This window comes from Nannobrachium achirus (assembly GCF_963921795.1).
Source record: "Nannobrachium achirus genome assembly, chromosome: 21".
NCBI lineage: Eukaryota > Metazoa > Chordata > Actinopteri > Myctophiformes > Myctophidae > Nannobrachium > Nannobrachium achirus.
In genome coordinates, this window is record NC_137828.1 from 19929390 (window position 1) to 19956548 (window position 27159).

The 27159-nt window shown below is 41.3% G+C and overlaps 1 protein-coding gene across 1 annotated transcript in view; it reads right to left on the reverse strand.

The window, feature by feature from the left end:
* The window catches only part of wwp1 (WW domain containing E3 ubiquitin protein ligase 1), a 116551-nt gene extending 98949 nt beyond the window's left edge, over positions 1-17602 (reverse strand). Inside the window, 1 exon segment of the mRNA XM_080752146.1 lies at positions 17452-17602. The gene's annotated coding sequence lies outside the window, so the exon portion shown is untranslated.
* Between the last annotated feature and the right edge of the window lie 9557 nt (positions 17603-27159).

Here is a 27159-nt window from a genome sequence, read left to right on the forward strand (position 1 = left end):
ACATAATTGCGATTATTTTTCATTATCGTTTCCATGTTGAAAAATGTTCATATTTTTTTTAAGTCAATACTAGTGGAAATAGCAGATCTACAAGCTCACAACGTGTCGCATTCCAATATCAATGTTCTTTTTTAAGTATAAAGTTGTCAAATATGTCAGTAATTTCTTTGTATATTTAGGTTGTGTCATATCTACCATGTGCAACCTAAAAGCCTATAAGCCAAACAGAAATGTAATTGTCAATGACCAAAACACAATTAAATCGTTAATCGAGTGCCAATTAATCGTCATATAAAAAGTCATAATCGTGACAGTGAATCGCCCTAGTGATGTCGGTCATCTCCAAATTTGGGCACTGTTTCAGCATGCGGCTGTTACTATGGCAGGGACACATGCGCAGTACAGGCGGCAGGTATCAGTGATGTCAGTTATCTCCAAATTTGGGCACCGTTTAGTATCAATGTCGTCGTTGATTAGTAGGATGACAAATTGACCTTTGTGATCTCTCTTTCTTTGAATATTAGATAGATACCTTTTATTATCCCAAGGGGGAAAATCAGTAATATATAGTATTATGAAACCAAGAGGGATGGTGGTAGGCTGAAAATCACCATCACGAAGAGAAACAAGACTGAGATGCCACCATCTGCATCCATCTTCACCAGAGGGTAGCCAGTAGTCACCGGAAAGAAACTCACCAAGATTTTTATTCTTGTATTTGTTTTACTTGTATTTGTTTCGCCACCAGCACCCGGGCCTCCTCAGTCTGTGCCACCAGCACCTGAACCTACCCAGCCGGCGCCACTACCAGAGCCCGTCCTCCAGGCACTGCCACCAGAGCCCCCCCTCCAGCCAGCGCCACCACCAGAGTCTCCCCACCCGTCGCCACCAGCACTAGAGCCCCCCCTCCAACTGGCGCCTGCACTGTACAACCAGTACTCTAAACCACCCCCGTTGCCGCAGCGCGTCCAAGCACACCCAGCACCAGCCCCATCTCTGACGCAAGCACAGGCACACCCGGAACTGCCCCTGCCGGAGTTGTGTTCCCCAGTTTCCCTCCAGGCTCCCCATAGACACGGGTTCCCTTACTGGCCCTACCCCGCCCGTTCGCCCTCCAGACCCCCTCCCCAAGAGTTCGAGGCCACCCGAGTGGCTCCACTGGTCAGTCCGACCACCAGACTCGTCCCACCCTTCCGCCATCCCTTCATGGAGCGGCTGAGGACGAACATTGCCAGGTAATAGCCAGTCCCGAAATTGATAGAGACAATGGATTTTGTTTATTCATCAAATCATTATTTGATTGGGGCGGCTGTACAAAATCCCCACACACTCTGGCCAGGAGTGGGTGGGGTTAGACTATGTTCCTCTGATTACTGCAATCAGTTGTGGGTGTAGTCCTGTAATTGGCCAAAGTAGAACACCTGTGGGGAGCCTATATAGTGTGTGCCAGCGGCTACGTCATTGTAGTCCTTAGCGGCCATTTCTTGGGTCAAAACACAGGTGTTTCAATTGTTTGATTGCATAGAACTAATGCTATAGTCTAATCAGAACACCTGTGTAAGGCTGTGTTTACCCAAAAAATGGCCGCTCTTAGAACTACATTTGGCACACCCTATCCACAAGTTTCCGCGGGAGTTTACTGGAGACTATCGGGACCAAACTTCCGGGTTTAACAGCAGACATACAAGCTCACGTCGCGTCGCAGATGCAACCCGTTGTGAGCTTGTAAATCGGCGACGGAAGCTCGGTGCAGACGTCTGCGCAATGCACTATGGGGCGTTGGAAACTCGTGGATAGGCTCAGGTGGCACTGCACACCAAACATTTGGTCTGAACACAGAACTCCATGTCTGCCCCCCCCTGATGCGTTAATGTTTAAACCATCATCATCATCACCACCATCATTGCCATCATGTCATGTTCCCCCATAAAGTACATGGAGTCAATAAAACCCATTTTACCACCACTACCAGTCTGGTCCTGATGCTTTAATCGGCATCCTGGTGTAGGAGTTTAGAGTATAGATATGAACCATCCAGTCAACACATTTTACATGTACCTTTTCCTATCTAAAACTTCTAATAAATACATCAATCAATCAATCAATCAATCAATCAAAAGGCATAAATCATCAGCCCAGGCGAGTTTCTTTCCAGCAACTCTTCTGGTATTCCTCCAGAGGACCCCAGCTTGCACCCAGTGCACACTGACAATACCATTCCAGTCCAAACAGTAGTGAATGCCCTGCAAACTACTCCAAGTCGCAGCCCAATACTCATAAATCATGATGATCATCCTGGGAGCTGACAATGGAAAAATGGTGTGTGGTTTGTGTGTGTGTGTGTGTGTGTGTGCGTGCGTGCGTGCGTGCGTGCATGCACGCGTGTGTGTCCAACAAATCTCACATATACGCTATAACTATAAACTATTACAGTGGTTAGAGGTGGTGTTCCTACTCTTCCATTGAGAAATGTATGTAGACCCTGGTGTTGGGTTGGAATGGGTGACAAGCAGCCCTGCCTGAAGCTCAATGGGGGATTCCCTTTTGACTCAGCTGTAAATGTTGTTTTATCACCTCTCTTCCTTCGAGAGAGGTAACACTCTGATACTCATTGTCTCCACCAGCCGAAGGCAGGGGGAGAGTATGTTTTCGCCCCTGTTGTCTCCACCAGCCGAAGGCAGGGGGAGAGTATGTTTTCGCCCCTGTCCGTCCGTCCTCCAAGTTTGTTAACAGCTAATCTCCAGCGCCGCTGGCCCGGTCGCTGCCAAAATGAGCACACACACTCCCTGGATGCCAATTCAGAACCTCTGCCCCACATTTTTCAAATGGCCCTGTTCTAGCGCCACCATGAGGCCGATGTTTGCAAAACACATTTCTGTACACTACTCCTACAGATTTTGTCCAAAAATCACGCAAATCGGTAGACAGTATCTCTAGTCATGTGATCGAAACGGATCTGTCTGATTGTCCATATTCCATCCTGATTGGCCGATATTGCCTTTCAAAGTTTGTAATATTGGTCCATTTTGGACAAAATGCCTCAAATCACAAACGCAGAGTGCAATTATCCCGAAATCGCGCACACACGTTCCCACTAGGCCGAGGAAGAAATGCCAATTCAAATTTCTGAAATCAGCCTCATGGTGGCGTTATAACAGGCCGATTTGTGGTTTTACCTATAACTCCACCGATCAGTTTAAACTTTGTAAGCGCACTCCCTGGTAGGGATGTCACCGAATAATCGATTTTCGAATATTCGTTCGATTAATCAATATTCGATTTTAATATTTCATAATCGAAAATCGGAAAAATATTAATATATTTTTTTTAATACTATTTTTTGGCTTAGTTAGTTAGTTTCAACCAATATATAGAATATAGGCTAACAATAGTATTAATGATAATAGTAAATGGCCATTGATTTATTATTCACACCAGCACCAACTGTAAACTGTGTAGACAGAGTGAAGGAGCACAGCAGAGTGGCAGCTGCCTGCTACACACTCCCCTCCCCCCCTGTCTCAGACACAGGTGTGATTGATTCAGGCTTGATTGTTTGGTACTTGGTGGCCATCATCAAAGAAAAGGGAAAACAGCGTCCTCTGTATTGTAAAGCATCACAGAATCTGTTCTTGAGAGATTAGGTGAACAGTACACTGGCACACTAAAAAGAAAGATGAAGAGTAGTAGTTAGGCTACCAATTACCTGAAGAGCCATGTTGTACATATGTAAATGTGCATTGAAATCCAGTTAAAAAAAAGAAAAACTGAAGAAAAAAAAATGATTTTTTTTTTTAATAAAAAAATAATAATAATAATTAATTATCGATTTTCGAATAATATTCGATTATTGCTATAGAATAATCGATTTTGATAAAGGTCCATTTTTGACATCCCTACTCCCTGGATGCCAATTCAGAACCTCTGCCCCACATTTTTCACATGGGCCTGTTCTAGCGCCACCAGGAGGCCAATTTGTGCAAAACTACCTTTTGGCCAGTACTCCTACAGATTTTGTCCAAAAATCACGCAAATCGGTAGACGGTAGACATTGTCCATATTCCATCCTGATTGGCTGAGATTAGCTTTCAAAGTTTGTAAGATTGGTCCGTTTTGGACAAAATGCCTCAAATCACAAACGCAGAGTGTAATTAACATGAAATCGCGCACACACGTTCCCACTAGGATGAGGTAGAAATGCCACTTCAAATTTTTGATTTCAGCCTCATGGTGGCGCTATAACAGGCCAATTCGTGGTTTTACCTATAACTCCACCAATCAGTTTCAAACTTTGTATGCTCACTTCCTATAGGCCAAGGAAAAAACCTTTCCTTGCATTTTCAGCCTTTTATAGCGCCACCAGGAGACCGACTTATGTAAGACACATTTTTGGATATTACTCCTTCAGATTTCACCCAAAATGAACACACATCAATACACAGTATCTCTACAGTCATATGATCAAGACGGATTTGTCCTGTATTAAATATTCCATTCTGATTGGCTAAGATGAGCCTCCAAACTTTGCAGGATTGATCCGTTTCAAACAAAATGCCTCAAATCAAACACAGCGTGCAATTTTAATGAAATTGTGCAAGCACATTCGCAAAAGGCCAAGGAAGAAATTACACTACAAAATGTTCTAATCAGCCTCATGGTGGCGCCATGAAAGGCCTAAGATTGGTGAAGAACACATGCCACCCTTTTTACATTGGCCTATTATAGCACCAACAGGACGCGTGGCTGGTGGAGACCTGTGCTCGGAAGAGCACTTCTTCTAGTTTCAAATGTGTTGCAGGCTTGCAAGTAGACGTGACTGAACGCAGCAAGTCACTGAAAAAGTCGAATTATTAAATTAGAAGATCGGTAGAAAATGTGTTAATACTTGCATGACTGACCGACTAGTCTACCACTGACCCACTATGATTCTGAGAACTGTGATTCTGAGGGGGGGAAAAAAAGCTTTCAATGTTTTGACAAGGATTTTCACACATTCTCAGCTCAAAATACGTATTTGGATACTTTATGCTAAGATACTTTAGCCAACAAACTCATAATGGTGCATGGCACACCAAAATAAAGACATGGTATGGCATATATAACACTGTTGGATTGTACTGTATCTGTATATAATGCCTAGAGAAAATACAATGATATAAATCAAGTCTAAAAATCTAGTTTTGGTCCAAAATAGTAATGTTTAGGTCCAGAAATATGTTTATACCACAAAACGAGTTTCCCCGTGTTATTCCCCATGGTCCAGGCCGTTTTATTAATTCCGATGGTGCGCATCTGCTGTAAAAGAATCGCATCTCCATTCACTGCCATGTTACATTTTGAGATGGATAACGATTCCCCCCGTGAAGTGCCACGGTCCCGTTATCAAGATCACAGACGTGTTAACTGATTACCATGACTTCCCAGCGCCCATTGAATTGTATTCATCCTGGCTGCAGAAACATGGATATATCTCCACTTCTTTTCCCATATCGTGCGTTTGGTCAAAACGTCCTGTTTTCTATGGACCATAGCTTACACACTCAGTGTAAGACGGTTGTATTTTAATCTTCACAAAGACAAAATGTGACCGAATGATGCATGAACTACTCAACAGCCAGTCACTGGCAAAACATTAAGCAGTTGTACAGTAAAACATCTACGTCTAAAAACAGCTTGCTTGTCCAGGACAGACAGTCTAGGTCAGCGACCGGGGAGAAGCCCTTGTGTGAGTCATCATAACACTATCACCTGAAATTCTACAGCAACTGTCCAAGGCTTCATCTATTCACTAGCTCTGGCCTTTATTGTAATGGTGATGCAATGCAAGTGAATAATTTAGGAAATTTGTTTTCAGTAGGTGCAAGGTCAATTCTGAATGATATAACGGATAGAATTAGTGAGTTTTTAAGAGTCTGCCATGCCTAGTAAGAAGAGAATACTGTCCTGGAATAAATTCCTTACCAAAATATTTCTTCACCAATGTGTTTGTAAAGGTGTCTAGTAACACATCCCACAAAGACTGAAATTCAGTTTCCCTAGGAGAATCCGTTACAGCTGCTGAAAGTTGGAGTCCCATTAAATTAACTATACAGGATAAAACACACCAAATTAAATATGCTTTAAGTAGCATGTGAGGGGTCAAACTAGGGGGTTTTAATTATTCTGAATCCATTGCAAGCATTTGTTTTGCACACAAAACATTCCTTGGGGTAGAAACAGCCCCCATACAATTATTGTTTAGTGATGAGTCATCACTTTTCAAAGTTTTGTGGGAGCCGCCTTGACCCCAAGGAATGTTTTCCGTGCAAAACAAATGCTTGCAATGGATTCAGAATCATTAAAAACCCCTAGTTTGACCCCTCACATGCTACTTAAAGCATATTTATTTTGGTGTGTTTTATCCTGTATAGTTAATTTAATGGGACTCCAACTTCCATCAGCTGTAACTGATTCTCCTAGGGAAACTGAATTTCAGTCTTTGTGGGATGTGTTACTAGACACCTTTACAAACACATTGGTGAAGACATTTTTTTGGTAAGGAATTTATTCCAGGATATGACACTATTTCTAACAATATTCCCTTCTTACAGGGTGAACGCTGTCCAGATATCCAGGTTTTGCCGGGATTGTACCGATTTCAAGCTTCGACAAATACCTCTAACACTATATGTCCCAGTTTTTAACATTCACTAAAAAAAATTACTTTTTTTGCCAGAATTAAAATAATAGTTGTTTTCAGTGGTTGCATAGATGTTCATCGTGTTTTTTTTTTTGTTTTGTTTTTCATGTAAACATGCTTTGCTCACCTAACCAATAGGAACAAATTCACTGAATTCAACGCTGAGGCTGATAGGTAGAGTCTAATTATCGTTATAATAATGTCCTGCCAATCAAAATATGTCTGAGTTTTTTATTATGCCTTGTCATTAAAATTAGAAGATAAAAACATGCCACTTCATTTCAAAAAGGTTGCCGACCCCTGTACTAGATAGTCAGTGTGCCATGTCAAAATACATTTTAATAACACACCATCACAAATTTGGACTATTTTGATTGGCAGGACATTGTTATAAAAAACATTAGACTCAGAGAAATAATCCACCCATCTCTCTGCCTCCCTCCCCAGTCAAAGTTCAGAGTTTTAATGAATGTAGAATTATGTGCAGGATGTAATTTGCTCTAGATGAGGTGACTTCTCTCTCTCTCACACTTCTGTCAGTGTGCCAGTGATCACCCTCCCCTGAGCTAATGTTGGCACCCAATTAACGATTTAGGCATTTAGCAGACGCCTTTAATCCAAAGCGACTTACATTAAGCAGGTCAGTATAATAAGCAAGATAACATGTCAGTACATCAACAACAATATAACAAAATGCATAGGAATATCAATCTAGAAAAAACAATAACATAGGTAGACCACGCACCGAATCAGTCAAAAAAAACTTTTCTAAAACCTAAAAATGCTATCTATCTATGTATGGTCATCGAGGGAAGGGGAGTGTTAGCAGTAATATGGGTTTAGGTGGAGTCTAGTCTCGCGTAGCCAGACAACTATTCCACAATCTCCGAATGCTATATAGAGTCTGTCTGGAACTACACCTCCTGAACGGCGAGTAATGGAAGCTGGCATTTCCGTTCATGAAAATATATTTTAAAATGTCATTTCTGCTAAGCAGAGCTAAATATGCTTAGATGATTTGTATTTATATTAGGATAAATGTGCACGATGTTAACAACGAAACAGAAGTGGGGAGGAGGCTTCACTTCCACTTTAACCGGCTACTCATCATTCTTCTTACGTTACCCCAGACTGTATGACGGGAGCATTTGCAAATCGCAGAGTCAACAGTCTGGCCACGTGAGACTAGGTGGAGTCTGAAGGGGTGAGTCGTCAGTCCACGGTGGAAGCAAGGGAGTGAGTCTGTAGTTCTAAGGGCGGCTTGCACCAACACGGTTTAAGCCTTAAACTGGTTTAAATCAAGGTTTATCTTTTAATCAGCTTGCACGAAACCTTCAATCTAGTTTTCATTAATCAGGTTTAGTTTTAAACCATCCTTTTAATCTTGGTTTGATTTTTCACTGTAAACCTGGATTACTGTTAATCCTGTTGCACCACTACTTTAAACTTTGATTTAAACATCAGTAAGGGATTAATTTTAAACCTGCTGTAGAGGTGGTTTAAATGCAAACATGCCATTGACATAGCAAGTAAGCTGCAGACAGCGTTTCACAGCTGAAAACAAACATCTCATCACATCCGTGTAGTACTGTACATCGGCTATTTTAAATTAGCGAACATTTAAATATTTACAGGGACATACAGACATTTGTCATGGAAGCTTGTGGACTTCCCAAGCAACATGGAGACGTTTTAATTTTCGAAATCGCTTCATAATTGACTCAAATGTGAATGTGATCAAAACTGTGGTCTTTTCTTGCTTCTAGCCGCGCATCGCCGCGCCGCACCGCACTGTAGCGTCCGAGCGTCACCGTCGTATGACGGGGAGCGGTATATTTTTGTTTTGTTTTGTTTTGGCTGCAGGCGCTCTTCTTAACATAGGCCTGCCCACATTCTCCTAGAAGTGAATAAAAGAGTAACGCTAATGATATTAGGCTCAAGAGAATAGCATATTCCAGTTTGCTTATATCGAAATCCAAGATGGAGGACATTTAATCCATGAATTAATCACAGTTTATGGTTTTAATCACAGGTTAAGGGTTTAATCACAGATTTGTTAAGCAATGCTTAAATTTAAGTGGTGCAACGCACCTCGATTTAAAATAAAACCTAGATCAACAAACCCTTGATTAACCCTAAACTAAGATTTATTTAATCCCTCTTGGTGCAAGCCGCCCTAAGTGCGACAGGGAGGTCACCCGTGCCTAAGGTTGCATACCCCTGGTTTAGGCTATTTGATTTGTCTCAAAACTCCACAGCGAGTGGAGGGAAAGGGAAAAAAAGTGTTGTTATTATCGTTGCATTCAAGTACAAAAATAAACCATAGAAACCCGGATAAAAAAACAGGACAAAACCGGATAAAATAAAGTGTGCATGAGGAGCCCAGCCCGCCACAGTTACAACTCCATCCTAGGGCAAACACTGAAGTCTAACACGCACTGTGAGTTATTGACATACACAACACAGCATGTTTGAGTCAGAATCACTTGACCTTCCATTATTACGTTTGATCACTGTAGTAGTACTGAATAATATCCTTTGATATGCAGGGGGTGCCCTAGAGGGGGAAAAAGCATTGATTGCCTCAGCCATGTGATGATCATTATCACAAACACCCGCGTGAAATAAACACTGTCATTAGGACAATAGCTACACACTTGGGTAACAAAAGCAGGTGTACAAGAGTAATTGAACCATGACGGTTCTGGGAATGACATTATTAGGTTTTAACCTTGCATGGAATATTTTCAGCTTTTAGTTTTATTAATTCCTTGTCATGAAAGAAATGCCTGTATAAAATAAGAATGTTGTGAAACGCTGGGTGCCTGGGTCGATATAATTGTCCGGATGCGATAGTCAGACAACAAAATAACAAGGGAGAAAGCCAGCAGTGTGTTCTGCGGGGGTGGGTTTGCTTACAAGACAGATACAGCTCTGCTACACAATGCAGGTCTCCACATTATAAATGGCAGGCTGGCCTGCACAGTGCACACACCATTATCTTTTTTTCCTTACATTTTTATCCCATGATTTTGTAACCCATGGGTCTTCAACTTTTTATCACTTGAACCCTAGCTAGCGTCCATATTCTGAGAACTTTAGCCGAGGCGTTGTGAGCTTGTAGATCGGCTATTTTTGGCAAAGAGCTTTGGTGCAGAGGGGAAAAGAGCAGACTAAGTACAGAGTGAAAGGTCAAGTGTATTGACAGTTCAAGTGGTTAAATATCTGAAAACACACATTAACAATTAACATGAATCCAAAATACAATTACACTGATGATCGTGCTGTCAAACGATGAAACTATATGGGATCTATGAAAAGGTTGTGGGGGTCCCTGTTTCATCTCTCTCTCAACTAAGGGGTCCCTGGCCTGAAAACGTTGAAGACCCATGTTGTAACGACCCATTCGCTCAGGGAGCAGTTAAGGGTCAAGTGTCTTGCTCACTCTGACACTTCAACACATTGCTGGGGGCTGGAATAACCAACCTGGGATCTTGGGTCTTCCCAGGTGGGCTCTACAACCATTCAGCTATGGCCGCTATGGCCATATCAACATACTACTAGGACCACAGCTGAAAATGTACTGGCTAGGTAGCACAAAAGCTGCCACAAAATCATGTTAACCCTAAGTTTTAAAATAAACAAGAACAAAATATATATCTGAAAATGTATGCTGTACCTGTAAAGAAAGAGACAAACTAGAAAAAACTTTAGGTAGTGTAACACCAATTTTCTTCGTAGCATTATTTTCTTAGTAGCATTGGTGAGTGTCTTACTATGGGAAGCTGGGAATGCCTCCGTGAGTGACCCACAAGTTCACAACAGGACAGTGGCAAACATTTCCAGAAAGACAGATCACTGACTGTTTAACTTTATTTTACCGTGGTTCACCTTGTGGGCTCTAACCATACAGAGACGGTTGGCTTGTCCACTTCAAGTAGGCTACTGTACTGATTTACTGTCTGTTCAGCTGCACTATAATACAACTCAATTTATATTCAGAGAGGCAGCAGTAAAAAACTGTAATAACAGGAGATCAATCAACCAGGGCAATAAATAAGATAAGCGATTACCGTCTTCCCATTTACCACCGGTACTGCGGTAATTACCGCACCCCTGTATCTATCTAACATATAATTTTCGGAATGTCTGTCTGTCTGAGTGTCTGTCTGTCTGTCTGAAACCGCGTTTCTCATCAGTGGCTGGAGCAATTGATCTGAAATCGCATCACCATAAGCATATGAACACACCTGACATAACTGTGAAGCCCGTTTGTCACTTTCGCAAATCGTATGCTGTATATCACACACAAACCCACACACACACACACACACACACACACACACACGGGGGGAGTGTGTGTGTGTGTGTGTGTGTGTGTGTGTGTGCAGGCAGGCGGGCGGGTGTGTGTGCAGGCGGGTGGGCGGGCGGGCTGGGGGGGGGGGGGAGGGGGGGGGAACAGTATCTCTGTAGCCATTAAAGGAAACGGGTTTCTTACATTGATGCTCCTACATCATGCAAGCACCAGTTAAAGTTACTTTCCATCCCTCATATACTGTGTGCACAGTGCACATCCCATAACCCACACACTGCACATCATTTTGGAGCTCATATCTTTGAACGGGTAAGGGCTAGTTAATTAAAGTTCGGCGATAAGCCAAAATATTGCAATCATCTTCCCAAAAGTCGCCTCTCCACAGCCTGACTGCCCGAGTTATACTTCTCCGTACAGCACAGCGGGTCTGGCTTTGAAAGGAGCAGATCTACAAGCTCACAACACATCGCATCCGCGACGCGTTCTGAGCTTTTTAGATCTGTGCACTGTCGGGTTACCATAGTAACGTAGGCTAGCTACTTGGGCTTTTCAGACACAAACAGCTGTGTGTGAACAAACCAGAAGAGGACGGGTAGTCAGATCATGTACAGTGATTCTGTAAACTCACGTCACGTCTCAACTCTCAAATCGCAGTGATTGAGTGCTGCTATATACAGGTTTTAGTTACAAGACTTGACAGAAAAGGTTATAAAATCGCCGACGCGCCGCCGGACGGGGCACAACGCGGTGGAAAAAGTAAAATAGTTTCATTTTCGGTTTTAGTCCACGCGGCCCGCGCTCCGCCAGTAATCCGTATGAATAAAAAAGAAACTGCTACAACACAAGGTATGTATTAACATCCTTGTGTCGTGTGGATCACAGAAAGTTTACGCTGCTCTGTACTCCTCTACGAGGCTGCTGCCTGCCCAGGCTTTGCAGGTCTGTGTCTCCGTCACTCTCCGAGTGACGTATGTGGCTTCCAAACCTGTGGTACACGGCCCAGAGCAGAGCGGCATGGAGCGCATGCGGTCCTCGCTTCTCCCCCGTTTTAAAACTCGCTTGTTTTCCAATAAAAAATAGACTTTTTTTTTGTCTTTTTTTACCGCGGTAAGCACACTGACACCGCGGTAGACCTCGGTATACCGCGGTACGTCGGTTACCGTCCCCAACCCTATATCTGATCTGAATGATTACAAACTTTGTCAAACAATCGGTTCAGGAAAACAAAATAAAATACATCACCCATTGTTATCTGATCTCATTCTTCAATGTGCACGTTGTATAACTATTGAGGCTTCACCTCAAGCACAGACCGGACTGTATGGTTGCCTGTCATCGCCAGACTTAAGTTGTCAACAAGCAAACAACATAAAGTCTCACAAACAATGACAGCTGCATTTATAGTGTTTTAATGTGAGGAGAGATTTGTTTATAAATGTGATCGTGTGAATTGGATATTGTTTTTAAACGAGGGAGGGAAAACTCCTATTATAAACTATTATAAACTGCTATTTTTTGGCAAAGAGATTTGGTATAGTGAAAAAAAGACAAGTACATTATTTCCAGGTTCGTTTTACCACTTATATAGGATTTAAATGGTACTGGATATGCAGCTCGGCAAATAAACGGTGTATTGATCCCATTGCATGACGGAGGATAAAATGAAATCTCCACGATATGGATTATCGTGAGTGTTTTTGTCACGATAAATGATAATAGCGATTATCGTCCCATCCCTAGTGAGCGCCACTCAATTCACACAGGGTGTGGTTTTTATTGATTATTGTAGGAATTCTACACTCAATTGTGAATATACAGTAGAATGAGTAGATGCAGGCTTCCAGAATACATATGGAGGATTACAACTTTTTCTCATGAATTGCTAATGCATCAGGACGGTTCATTTTCTTCATATTTACGAGGGTCAATCTTGACTGTCTGTTATTTGCTGAATCAAAAGAAATGTTCCCTCAGGTTAATGGTGAAATCTTGAAAGTAGCAAATTCACAGACCGACACAGAGATCTCTATATGGACATTAGAATAAACACACAGACACAGACTCTGACAGATACAGAGATTTATGGACAACCGCTGATCCAACCCAATTCCCACTCAGCACAAAACAAGTTTGAAGTTGAACGCTCAGACATTTACGGATATATCAACCTCTGCAATATGAGTTTCAAATTCAAACATGGCAGAGTCAGTGAGTGTGTGCTTGCACGTCCACTCCTTTGCCAGGGACGGTTGTTGACAGACCTAAGCATTTGGGTTCATACAGTGAGCTTAAAGCTCTCTTATTTCACCCACATGACAATTTATACACGCACACACGTGCGCACACACACAAACACACACGCTCTGCACAGTGTGAGAGCTGTGCTCACCACAAACATCAGGGGAGACCATGATGTCAGTGGGGTGTTCCCTTACATGAAAAGGGCTAAAGTCTCTTCCCCCTTTCCTCTCTCGGCCCACACCCCATACAGCAACAACAACAAAAAAAAGCTAAGTCATAACCTCAGCCACTATCAGATTCAGAAAACAACTCATATGAGGCTAAGTGTGCCATCCTTGCAGCCCTGCAGCTCTGTTGTTTGAGTGAATATGGGTTGTGTCTAAGAATTTTAAAGGTCTCTCTGCTTAAAGGGGAAGACCACCCATTTTCAAGGCAACACAGAAGGGGGGGAACTTTTGTTCTATTTCCACAAAACTCCTCTAAGGTATATTAAAAACCCATTCTGTGCCCCAGAAATTAACGGATTAAAATGGGCAGAGTGCCTCTCGCTGGCTCCATTAACGGCCTGTCTCTTATTTTGAAGGCCAGAAGTCCATAGCGTTAACACTTCCGGTCTGACGTCATCGCGTCATGACGTCATGACGCTCGTCGTCCACGTGGTGTTGTGTAATGGCGGAACGGAGCTTTTCAACATGTGTTTTATTAGCGAGCATCTATTGCCATCCTCCCATTTGAAAGCGTTGTTTGGAGATAATGGACATTAAAGATGAGATTCCCCGTCTGCCTCAATGTTATGGGATTACTATTTTGTGCTCGTGGATCCGTGATGATGAGAAATCAGCGACGGAGATCGGCTCGGGACCTTCCGCCATTGTACCCGGTAGGATAACCGCCGCTACAGTAATATATTACTTTTCGCGAGTATACTCGGGATCGGCACTCTGGGTACTCAAGTATTTTTCACGAGTATTCTCGGGAATGGCACTAAATCGGTTAATGACACAGTTCAATGTTGAAAATGGGTGGTCTTCCCCTTTAACCTTTATCCCATCAGAGGTGCGGATCAATCTGTCTAGACGCCGCGCTCAGGCTGCACTGCAGTTGCTTATGCAGCCATCCATCCCAAAAGTTATCCCAACGGTGGTTGAATTTAGCCTCAGTAATGAGAATTTGCCTCTGCACTCCTTGGATAATTAATGCTAACCCAACTTACAACAACCTTACAACAACCTTACAACAACAACAACACACAGTGGCCTTCACGATACCATGTTTCTAGCTTGGCACACGCCACCAGCTTCACACAGTGGGGGGTGGTCTACAGCTTTTCCAACAGCTGTTTCCTTGCTTTGCAAAAGGTCAGAGAGAGAGAGAGAGAGAGAGAGAGAGTGCGTGCATCTGCCCAGTGTGCACGGGCCCTTAAGAGAGTCTGTGAGAGTGAGAGAGGTGTGACAGAAAGACAGAAAATAAGTATTATTTCAGGTCCAGCCATCATAAGTTGATGCTCAAGTGACAGCTTCCACAGTGTGACACAAACACATACACCTTTGCAAGCCAGAGTTGACCTGGCTTTGTAGGGCAGAGTAAGTAATATGTTTTGGTTAAAACAAAATATATTTTTTAAAAGATTTGTTAAAAGATAGTAATTATTGCTATAGAGCAGGGGAACGTTTTCAGGCCAAGGACCCCTTAGTCGAGAGAGATGAAGCAGGGACCCCACAACCTTTTCATAGATTCTATATAGTTTCAACGTTTGACAGCACAATCATCAGTGTATTTTAGATTCATGTCAATTTGGGTTTTCAGATATTTAACCACTTGAGCCATCATTACCTAATAAACTTGACCTTTTACTCTGTACTTAGTCTGCTCTGTTCCCCCTCTACACCAAACCTCTTTGCCGAAAGTAGCCGATCTACAAGATCACAACGCCTCACAGCGCGAGGCGGTGTGAGCTTGTAGATCTGCTATGTTTGGCTAAAGTTCTCAGAATATGGACACTAGGGTTCAAGTTGTTAATATAAAAAGGATTGGATTTGGAGGACCCCCCTGTAGTAACTCTGAGGACCCCCTGTTGAAGACCCCTGGGTTATACCAAATCAGAATGAACCATAAATCATGTCTAGTAACACATTCATTTTCTGTTTTTCTCCTCTGTTCTTCCTACTACTCAGCAGCACAATTTCTCTTTCTGTCCTGTTTATTGTTTATGTATGTGATTTTGCTAATATGCAACTAGCTAGGCAGCAAGAAATAACAGCGTGCCTCACGTCAGGCCTATGTTTATCCACATTGACTCAGCTAGAAACCTTACAAACAAATCACAACTCTGTGGGAAATACAGGCACTGCCAGCCAGCCAGACAGGCACATGAGCAGAGTACTCTGCTTTCATTCTTATCGTGCAGGGTTCATCTATATGTCCGTACACATACAAATGTGTCCATGGCAAAGACTTGCTGTTTCTGGTAATAATATTGTACACTCATAAGACTCATTTTCTATGTCTGTGGCAAAGGTTTACTTTCGACAAAAATGTCCACCACAAGCCGGACGACCCCTGTTATCATGTAATAGCAACAACAGCGCAACAAGAACAAAGTCATTTGTTAAATATATAAGGCACAGGTCAGTGTGGCAATCGAGTTTGATTACCAAACTGTCGAGAGCTTAGCCCTTCGGATAAGAACAGCTTGTTAATATTCCACAAAAAATTCCAACAACTGACTTGATTTGACAACACTTACTAAATGCAATGGGCTTAACTTGCCAGAGATACATCATCCAATACACTATGCATAATGTACAATGTTACAAGTTACACATTTAGTTTTGACCTGCACCAAAGCAGTGGAGGAAAGATTTCAGCAATCACAGCTAGTTAATGAGCTCATAAAGTACAAGTTGCAGATAGTCAGGTAACTCAGGTTGGTATCAATCATGCCAACGTTACCTAACTAGCAACGAACTAGGTTAATGTTACAGAAAAATAGGTGACCTCCAATACAACTGTGAGTTCAGACGGTTCAGACTGAGATCTGACCTGATTATGGTGGTAATTGTGTTAGATTCATGCTGAGAAGTACTATTATTTCATGCTAAAAGTCAATAACATACAACGTCCCACAAGTTCCATTTAAAATCCCCAACCAGATCTTTTCACAGCTAACTTTTGAGAGACAGTAATCGACAGGCCACCGATTTCGGTGTAACGGTCCTCTACCTGAGAGTAGCTTATTAGCAACCTTTAGCCAACCAGGCTGCCAAAAAGAATAGAAACAACTCGTTCACCTTAAGTTAAAATAACCGTTGTGTGCACCCGTGTCAAGTTAACGAGTTACAATATTAATTTCAAGTGATGTGAATACATAAATAAAGCTAACACCACCAGTTCACACCTCGTCTGTAGTAAAAAATAAAGAATACACTTGAGCTATTCACCAAAACAAAGACTGTTCTATGATGTTGAAAGCCTACTTTCCTTAGTGGCAACACTTTGAGCCCCCCGCCTTACGTCTAAAATACACTTTTTGTATAAAATAAAAATATTTCACCGGAGGTTTTAGCTACTCCACAGCGCCCTCTACAGATCTTGTCAATAGAAATGTCAATAGACCAGATTTCGCCTTCCGGTGAAATATCTTATTTTCTGGCCAAAAAGTGTATTTTAGACGTGAGGTGGGGGGCTCAGAGTGTTGCCACTAAGGAAAGTAGGCTTTCACCTCCCTAAAGCCGTCTTTGTTTTGGTGAGTAGCGAAACGTATTGGTTATTTTCTACTACAGACGAGAGGGTGCGCAGCCTTTCCTACGGCGCAAGAGCTCACCGGTTAAGCGAGAACTCCTTCTAACGTTATGGACCAGAGCTAAGTTACATCCAACTAGCTAGTTAGCACAGCTTTGGCTTCAGAGTGCGACCCTTTCGACAAAAAGTCGCTCGACAATGAAACTGACGCATTATCCCGTGGAAAAAGTGTCGCCGCGAGTCGCGTCGACACTGTTCACAGATGAAAATGCATAATTGTATCATTATCTTTGAATAATTCGTAAGACGCAGTGGTTTCCCTGTTAGCCTGTCCAGTCCGCCATCACACACACAGAGCTATCCTGAACCTACTTCCAACGGTTAACATTAGGCTAATAAATATGTATTGTCAAAGACAGATAAAAAAAAACCATACATGGTGAGGGAACTAAAGCTAGAAAAACACGTTTTTTACCGTCCACTCCTTTTTTTGTCGGCTTCCAGTGTGTCTATCTTCTTGTGAAAGCTGCCATATAAAATGCCCCAGACAGACAGACAGACAGACAGACAGACAGACAGTCGTGTTGTTTCTTTCAGGCCGGTTGTTTTGCCATCATCATTCTCCAGCAGCCCTTGGAACGTACGTACAGACAGACAGACAGACAGACAGACAGACTCACACAACTAGGAGGACATCGTTTCCCAAACAGTGGATTGCGACCCATTTGTGGGTCGCAGACAGATTTTTTTTTATGGGTCGCTTTGTTTTTTTGTTTCCTACATTTTGTTTGTTTATTATTATTATTATTCGAAAAATATTTTCAAAAAGCATTATTATTGTTATTTTGTTTTTATTATTTCTTTATTTTTATATATATATATATATATATATATATATATATATATATATATATATATATATATATATATATATAGCCTATATATTTCCAGTAATGTCATAAAGAAACTAAAGAAAAATATAAGAAATTCCCCAAATTAGAACACAAAAGAAGTTTGTGTTCCGGGAAAACGTCTCATTTCATATATTTAGGAACCACTGGGCTGACACACACGCGCCAAGGTTTCGTCTGTGATGTCACTACCGTTATGCGGAAATGCAACAGACTTTCTCGCAATGTAACCCTAACCCTTTATTTATTAGACTATGAATTCCCCAATGAATAAAACGTTATTTCAACCGATCTGTAATACGAGTGTGTTATTATTACAATATTGTAACGACCCAAATTAACACATGATACACATCTCCACTTCAGTCGTAAGTAGGCCTACTCCTATGACATTTAGAACCTGGTGTTGTGTTGTCGGATAGGACGGACACCTACTGGTTGACAAGCGGTACTGCCTGAGGCTCATGTGCAAGTGCCACAGAACAGTAGCCCTCAACCGACGGAACCGTTTATTCTTTTGATTTTTGTAATAGGCCTACATAATGTATAGATAAATACCGCAATAATTTGGACTCTTTTGATTGATTGATTGATTGATTGATTGATTGATTGATTGATTGATTGATTGATTGATTGAATGAATACTTAGCAGTTCGCATAGGAAAAGCACAAGACGGCACACAGTTCAGATACAAGGTCTACTAATAGGATTTAAACCCAAGAAAGCACTAGCCCATCTATGGCTTGTTTTACATTGGCATATAGGCTTTGTCTTTTGGGATTTACACTCCAATAAGGAGATGGGGCATTCCACATTTGTGTGGCATAGCAGGAGAACAAATGTAACCCTTTGTTTGAGCCAAATCTGGGTTGAATAGTGGAGCTGCCTCTGGTGTTGTGATTGTGGACTCTTTGACTTCCTTGAGACAGAGTTACGCAATAAATGACAAGTATAATTTACAACCTCTTGTTTGAGTGGCTAAAGGGGTTTGTATTTCTTTGGTAATGCAATATTTTCTTTTCTGGACCATAAAAGGATGTCTTTTGGTGAGGTCCTCGTCCTCGACATGCCCTTGTAACTGTGAATCTTTTCCCTCTATCATTCTCTCCTCCCCCTAGTCTGCTCTGCTTATTTTGACAGGCTTGGAATGGCCAGCAGCTTGCTGCCTTTTGTTGGAACACCTCAGCAGGCGTTGTTAAACCAACAGTCAAAGGTCAAACAGATTCTATGGACACTGTCTGGCTTCATTCTGTCCCCAAAATTCTAATCCTCTAAATGAAAAGGGTGTCAAGTACAGTAGCTATAAATATATATCATGATTAGGCCTACTGTATACTGTTTACTTTTTGTTATGTACCGTCTGAGTATAAGTGCCGTAGATGCATGCATTGCAAGTAGACCACTGGGACTTATTTTGGGGGGTCCCCAGATGATTAACTTAATGTGCAACATTGTTTTCTCACTCAAACAAAACAGCATACCGTTTAAGTGTATACTATAGAGGGTTTATGCACATTTCTAAAATGACAATTTAGGGACTTTTTAATACCTCTAAAATGACAAATTAAACATTGGCCAAATTGTCAAATATTAGAGGCAGACATTGTGAAAATAGCAGATCTACATGCTCACAACGCCTCGCAATATAACTGTGTTATACAAAGTGCTCATCAGGGTGGGGGGTCCACAGTTAAAATGTGATTATTTGGGGGATCACGGCCTGAAAAGGCTGAGAACCACTGCTCTAGACTACAGTGATTCTCAAACAAATTTTCTTTTTTAATTTCAAGGATGCCCAGTTTGAGAGAGATGTGTCCAGGCCACCAGAGGACGCCATGGTCTCAATTTTACTTTATCCTAACACATATTTAGACAACCACCTTCCATGCATTTGAATTAGGTGCCATGCACACCATGATCAAAATAATCATTTTCAACTTGGCATCTGTTTTGGGCAAGTAATTATAGGCAAATATTTCAAACGTTTCCCCAAATGTCATAGTCCTTTGGTTTTTGGCGCTTTATTTCTAATCCTGTAGTATTATATTAGTACTCGTTTAGTCCCTCTTATTATTTATTATTTTGTTGTTCTTGATGCTTATCTTTTTACCCCTGTTGTATCTGTTGAAAAATATCTATTTTTGTTGTACAACAAACTACTTAAAGGGCCAGTTCACCCCTGGACAACCAGATCTTGTTTTATTGTTGTTTGGGACACGATCAACACAATCCTGAGTTATTTTTTGTGTTCAATCTGTGTTTTGAGATATTTTAGTATTTCAGAATGAATGATGATGCATTTTGCATCATATGATGCAGCATGATGAGTCATATGATGCCAAATGCATCATCATTCATTCTGAAATACTAAAATATCTCAAAACATAGATTGAACACAAAAAATAACTCGGGATTGTGTTGATCGTGTCCCAAACAACAATAAAATAAGATCTGGTTGCCCCAGAGGTGAACTGACCCTTTAAAGGGGAAGACCACCCATTTTCAATATTGAACTATGTCATTAATATACCTTAGAGGAGTTGTGTGGAAATAGAAAAAAAGTTCCCCCCCTTCTGTGTTGCCTAGAACTGGAGGATTGATTTGGGGGTTTGTATTGTAAAGTACAACTTGATGACATCACACATTGTACTTTTTTTTTCTATTTCCACACAACTCCTCTAAGGTATATTAATGACATATTTCAATATTGAAAATGGGTGGTCTTCCCCTTTAAGGCTTAAGTGGTTAAGACGATACTTAATCATTCATTGGTCAGGCCTGCATGAGCAGGGCCTCTTAAGAGTCCACTTTCTCTGCCAAATATCAAACATATAATTTTCCGAATGTCTGTCTGTCTGAGTGAGTGTCTGTCTGTCTGTCTGTCTGTCTGTCTGTCTGTCTGTCTGTCTGTCTGTCTGTCTGTCTGTCTGTCTGTCTGTCTGTCTGTCTGTCTGAGTGAGTGTCTGTCACAGCGTTTCTCCTCAGTGGCTGGAGCAATTGATCTGAAATCGCATCACCATTAGCATATGAACATACCTGACATAACCGTGAAGCCTGTTTGTCACTTTCACAAATCATATGCTGTATATTAGCATTTTTATGGTGTATCTACTATCTATTCTGCATCTAGCATGAGGCATATCTATTCTGCATCTAACATGAGGCAACATGTTTAACCAGCTCTGTGTGTGTGTGTGTGTGTGTGTGTGTGTGTGTGTGTGTGTGTGTGTGTGTGTGTGTGTGTGTGTGTGTGTGTGTGTGTGTGTGTGTGTGTGCGTGTGTGTGTGTGCAGGCAGGCATGCAGGCAGGCAGGCGGGTGGGCGGGCGGGGGGGGGGGGGGGGGGTGTCATCTCTGTAGCCATTAAACGAAACGGGTATTTCTTACATTGATGCTCCTACATATTATCATGCAAGCACCAGTTAAAGTTACTTTCCATCCCTCATATACTGTGCACAGTGCACATCCCATAACCCACACACTGCACATCATTTCGGAGCTCATATCTTTGAACGGGTAAGGGCTAGTTATAAATAAAGAAAACCGTCTGTCCAGTGTGAACATGCGTAATGTGTAAAGTCTTTGACACGTCTGTACATTACAGTATGCTTGCATGAAGGAATTCAACCTCATCCCTTTTGTGATTTCCCCATGGTTTCCAAATAATATACTTCAGTGTTACATTGCAGACATTTTGGCCAAAGTTTCTGAACATCTCTTACAGCGGATGCCCCTGGGGGTTCTTCCATTACATAATCTGGTGTGAATTACGTAGGTGTGTCCGTATGATGAAATGCCAGTGGTTCACATCATAGTAAACCAGTCAACACTTGTATTCATCTCCAGGGTACTGGGGATCTAAGCAAGATTCCAGCTTTGATCTTAATGCAAGCCTTTTCAACAAATCATCTAAAGTCTAAACTGGAAAAGGGGGATGGGGGGGGGGGGGGGGTGGTACTTGAAATGATAGCCTGTATAAAGACACAGATTTATTAGGATAACGATTCAGTGTCGTATCGTTTTGTTGTTTTAATGCCCTTCCCACAAGGTTGCACTGGCCAAAACAGGGTTCACTTCTTAAGGGGGACATGTCTCCATTCAGACATGTCTCCATTCCGACAGTGACTTCTTATTGTCGCATTTGTCGGAATGGCAACACTTCCATAGAGGTTAAGGTTAGGGTTAGGGTAAGAGATAGGGTTAGTGTCTGAATGGATATGTCTGAATGGAGACATGTAACCCTTGTTAAGGCAAGAGGAACTCAGTATCTGTTACCACTCAACACCTTTTTTGTAAGCCGACTGAATGGTTCCAAAATGTTGCCAAATCTAAAGTTCATGAAATATCCACATCCTTGGAAGTATTCATTGTTTCATACATTTTACTCCTCGACACTTCTTTTCATGGGAAAACAGAATCTGAATAGCATTTTACAGTACATAACATGCACCTTGGCAAATGTCCTCCTTTCTCACTGACAATGTATGTGTTTTTCTGTTATATTATATGTGGTTTAAACTCACGTGCTTTTAATCCAAAACAAAAAATTGCTCTGTGTATCATGCATGTCTTTTTTTTATCTTCTGTTCTTTGTGTACACAATCTGTTATCTTAATCACTTTGGCCAAATTGTTTTTTAAAGGTGCTTTATGTAAATAAAATGTACTTGACTTTAATTGAATTGACTTGTAGAACACTTTCCATCCCTATGGATGGCTAGCCTGGACTTGGCTTCCTCTGTTAGTCCTTGAATACAATACGTCACTACAGAATGTCCTCCTTTTTTCATAAGCAAACCCTTCATACTGCCCATACACGCATGCATATGCATACAGTATGCACAGATACACATTTGTAATGTAAAGTGAATACAGTATGCACAGATACACATTTGTAATGTAATGTGAATACAGTATGCACAGTTACACATTTGTAATGTAACATGAGGTGTAAATGTAATAAACAATGTGTGTGTGTGTGTGTGTGTGTGTGTGTGTGTGTGTGTGTGTGTGTGTGTGTGTGTGTGTGTGTGTGTGTGTGTGTGTGTGTGTGTGTGTGTGTGTGTGTGTGTGTGTGACATAACCACTATGTAACCCCCTCTTCATGGTTCTGAAAAGAAAACAGTTAATTTACACTAATTCATTTCACATACTGACCTTCAGAAGGCATCATAATCCTTGAGCCACAGACAAGTAGTCTACTGACTGACAGAGCAATGAGGAATGTTGGGTCAGCTACAGTACACACATCCAAGTACGGAACACCATTATGGATTATGGAACATTATTTTTGTACAGAATACCATACAGAATGTCTCCCTAAAGGAGACCAATATGTCAGTGACTAGCCACTGCCTTATTATGGATTCCATGTGAGAATAGGGCCTAACGTTACCTAACCATTAGCGACAGATTTGTAGGCTACGTTTGCTGTCTTGAGAGCATTGTATTCTCTGGGCTGAGTAGGTTTAGGTTGCCAGAAATACTTGGTGCCAATTTGACCGGGACATAGGTTCTTCCTTCATAAATGGACTAATTTGAGGAACTGACCTTATTCTTCAGATGTGACTACTCTGTGACCTAAGTAAGACCTAAACATTTACACCAAAGATGCTCTTGTTTCCGTTTACTTATATTTCTCTGTCTTGAAATATATATCTTTTTAAACTTAATTTTTATTTTGTCACATCATGCATAAATAAATATAAAATATTCACAGGGTCAACATTTACATAATTTTCATTGTCATATAAGTCCTTTTTAATCCTCTGTGGTGTCATTCTTCCGGGTCGTGTATTAGTCTTGAAATATTTCAAAGAGCGATCACTAAAGGCAAACCTCACAATGGAATAAGAACGGTCGACCCCAGTCAAATCCAACACCATTATGGATTATGGAACATTATTTTTGTACGGAATACCATACAGAATGCCTCCCTAAAAAAGACCAATATGTCAGTGACTAGCCACTGCCTTATAATGTTAAAAAAAATGTATATGTTCACATCACAAGACTCATCGATAACAATCTTCCATTCAACTGAATACTAGCCTAGGACAAGCTGAAATCATGTGGCTGTGACCAACCCCTAGAGAATTGTGGATTGTGTACATAACTACAGTACTATATATATATATATATATATATATATATATATATATATATATATATATATATATATATATATATATATATAATTAATTCATCTCTTGCCGGAGCTGTCAAGATTTCAGTTTACTATCATTATACTACACAAACAGTAATAGCCCTAAAAAAATTGGGTATATGTCTGACTCTGACCCTTTATTTTACTATACTTTACAACAGTGTTTCTCAAACTTCTTAGCTTGAGGCCCAGAGAGAAATTAGACATTTTCCCGGGACCCAAACTAGTGAAAATAGCAGCTACAAGCTACATTATAAGCTTGCAGATCGGCTATTTTCACTACTTCTTAAACATTTGTTTTCTAATTCATGGAATTTCTTAGATTCATGAAAACCTTAGCTTTTGGGGGGATGTTTTCTTTTTTTTGTGTGTGTTTTTGACAAAATGTAGGAAACAAAAAATTAAGGCCCCACAAATGGGTCCCGACCATATAGGGTCCCGACCCACCCACCAGGAAACAGTGATGTACCGTGTAGACTAGAGCATACACGGGCAACTGGCCCATAGTCTGATACAGATACATCAGGAAAATCTAATCCAAATGCTTTTCATTAATCAATTCTTCTTTGTTTTTTGTTTTCCTATTATTTTCCCCATGAACAACGATCTGTCTCTATCTGGGGAGGGTGTCTGTACATCTCCTATTCTTTTCACCTCACAGTGAGTGGTTTTGCTATAGGAGGAACACTAAGGGAACAGGGAGTGTCAGGGAGTGGAACTATAGGACAAGAACTCAGAGAACTCCTTCTAATGCCAACAGCAAGAGCATAGTCATTTTGGAAGCAGTGATATAACCTGATCTAACCTCCAAATAACATACTGTACTGCAACTCATGTCAGTGCTTCACTCTATTACAGTGGTTGAACAGCACCAGGGGTATTTAAGCACAGTAGGTGGGTGGCCTAGGGCGCCACCTGTAGGGCAACATCACCTGGAAGAATATAAATAATACATATTCTTCCAGGTGACCCCATTACATAGGCTATGCAATGTGTATCAAATCCACGTTCAATAATAAAACATGAATCAACTTTTGTGTTGGCCTATGAAGGTCAAACTACTAAGACAAACAGCCAGGTTGCATCTTACTACCAGCAACACAATCTGGCTAGCCATCGTCAAAGAAAAGGGAAAAAACAGCGCCCTCTCTGCACTACATCTCTGTTCTTGAGAGATTACGAGCAACGTAACATGGATTCCTAAATTCATAACATTTTCAGTCACCGTTTTCTGGTGAATGGGAGAGGAAATGAAGAAAACAGCTCACTTGCGTGCATAAAACATCATCTGATTTCAGTGTTTATATAGCCTATTGGTAATGTGTCAGGTCAGTGTAATATATATATAATCCACTTGATTTGTGTTTACAGTTTACAGTTTAGGCATTTAGCAGACGCTTTTAATCCAAAGTGCCTATAAGTAGGTAATACATCAATATAATAAGCAAGATAATACCTGTATGTCAGTTAGTCGTCAGTACATCAACAACAAATACAAAAAATGCATAGGAATATCAATCTAGAAAAAATAATAACATAGGTAGATCATGCAATCAGTAAAAAAAAGAAAAACGTCAAAAACCTAAAAATGCTATCTAGCTTCATGTGTGGTCATCGAGGGAAGGGGAGTGTTACAGTAGTGCTACTCCCCTTCACTCGATAACCATTATATCCATTATTATCTAAAAAAAAAAAACTAAAAAAAAAACAACACATGTTAAAATCAGGTGCAAAAACAGCCAATGTGGACACGCATCTACTGGATATATGTATTTTCTGAGTGCATGTGCATCTTTGCAACTAGTCTTTGTGTGCTTGCGTTCCTTTATATTTTCTTCATGCATTGCAAGTTATCCTTCCGGCAGAAACAAACAGCGTTGAAGAAGCGACAGTGGCAGCTGACACATGGGTCACAGCAATGGGTGTGGGGCACACAGCTCTCCCCAAGCATGGAGCATCTCGGGCTGATGGGGTTTGGCATCACCTTGGGAGGGGGAAACTTTGGGGGTTCAGGGGCCGCTTTGGAAATCTGTAGTGAAAAGAAAAGAGACAAGAGGCCAACATGAGAAAATCAGTGGTGCTTTGGTGTTTTCTTTTCAGGGGGGACGGTCATTTATTGCCTTTAGATGTGTGCGTGTGCCTACATGTGCGCATGGAGCAAATAGAAAATACTGCGCTGCAGTTGAGAAACTAAAAGTTTGCTTTGAACGACTGACTCAAACAGTACCTACCACAGTAATGGAGCCATGTAGCCTATGAGGACGCACGCACAACGCACATACCGGTACAGTCACCGCTGGAAACCTACATAGGTGTTAACTATCCATATGAATAGGGTAGCCTACTTGGGCTTGTGAATCTATGGGGGAAGCGCAAGCCCACCACTCACTGGTAAACCTGGTGAACTTGTTATGCAAATAGCCATTTCATTAGATAGGCTATGGCGCGCCGTCACTTGTATAGCATATAACTAGGCCTATATGGTTCAAGCATGCACTGTTCCGTGCCGTTCCTGCACGTGCATTTGGGAAATATATTGGCCTGACGGCGTCCGGTCACGTTCGGCCCTGAAAGCACGGCTGGACAAAATTTGCTGGGTTTATGTTGAGCTGCAGAACCGGCAGCACCTGCAGATAAGATTTCTTACATACTTCAAGATTATCTTGGGAGTACATAGGGATTTGGATACTTTCCAAAGGTCAAATGTAAACGAAAACAGCCACATTCCAGATGCACATGCACCTGCCCAATGAGGTCGTGGTTTGTCATTATGAAAATAAGTCCATTTGACACCATTACAGAATTTCCCAGGCCATCACCATTTTCTGGAGGATGTACTGTACATTGTACATTGTACATGTAATTGGAATTGAAGAGAACAGCATGCTTGTTGAATGTGTAAAACAGACCTGACTTCAGTGTTTATGCTGGGAAACATGTTTTACCGTAACGCCAAGAGTAAATATAACTAGAAAGATGCAAATTGGACGCGAGTCACACTTGCAAATTTCGTCTTACCATTTAAATTTTCCCCATTGAAGTCTAGGGGGAACATTAATTCACTAATAAATTAATGGCCATATATAGAGATCTCTGTGTCATCAATAT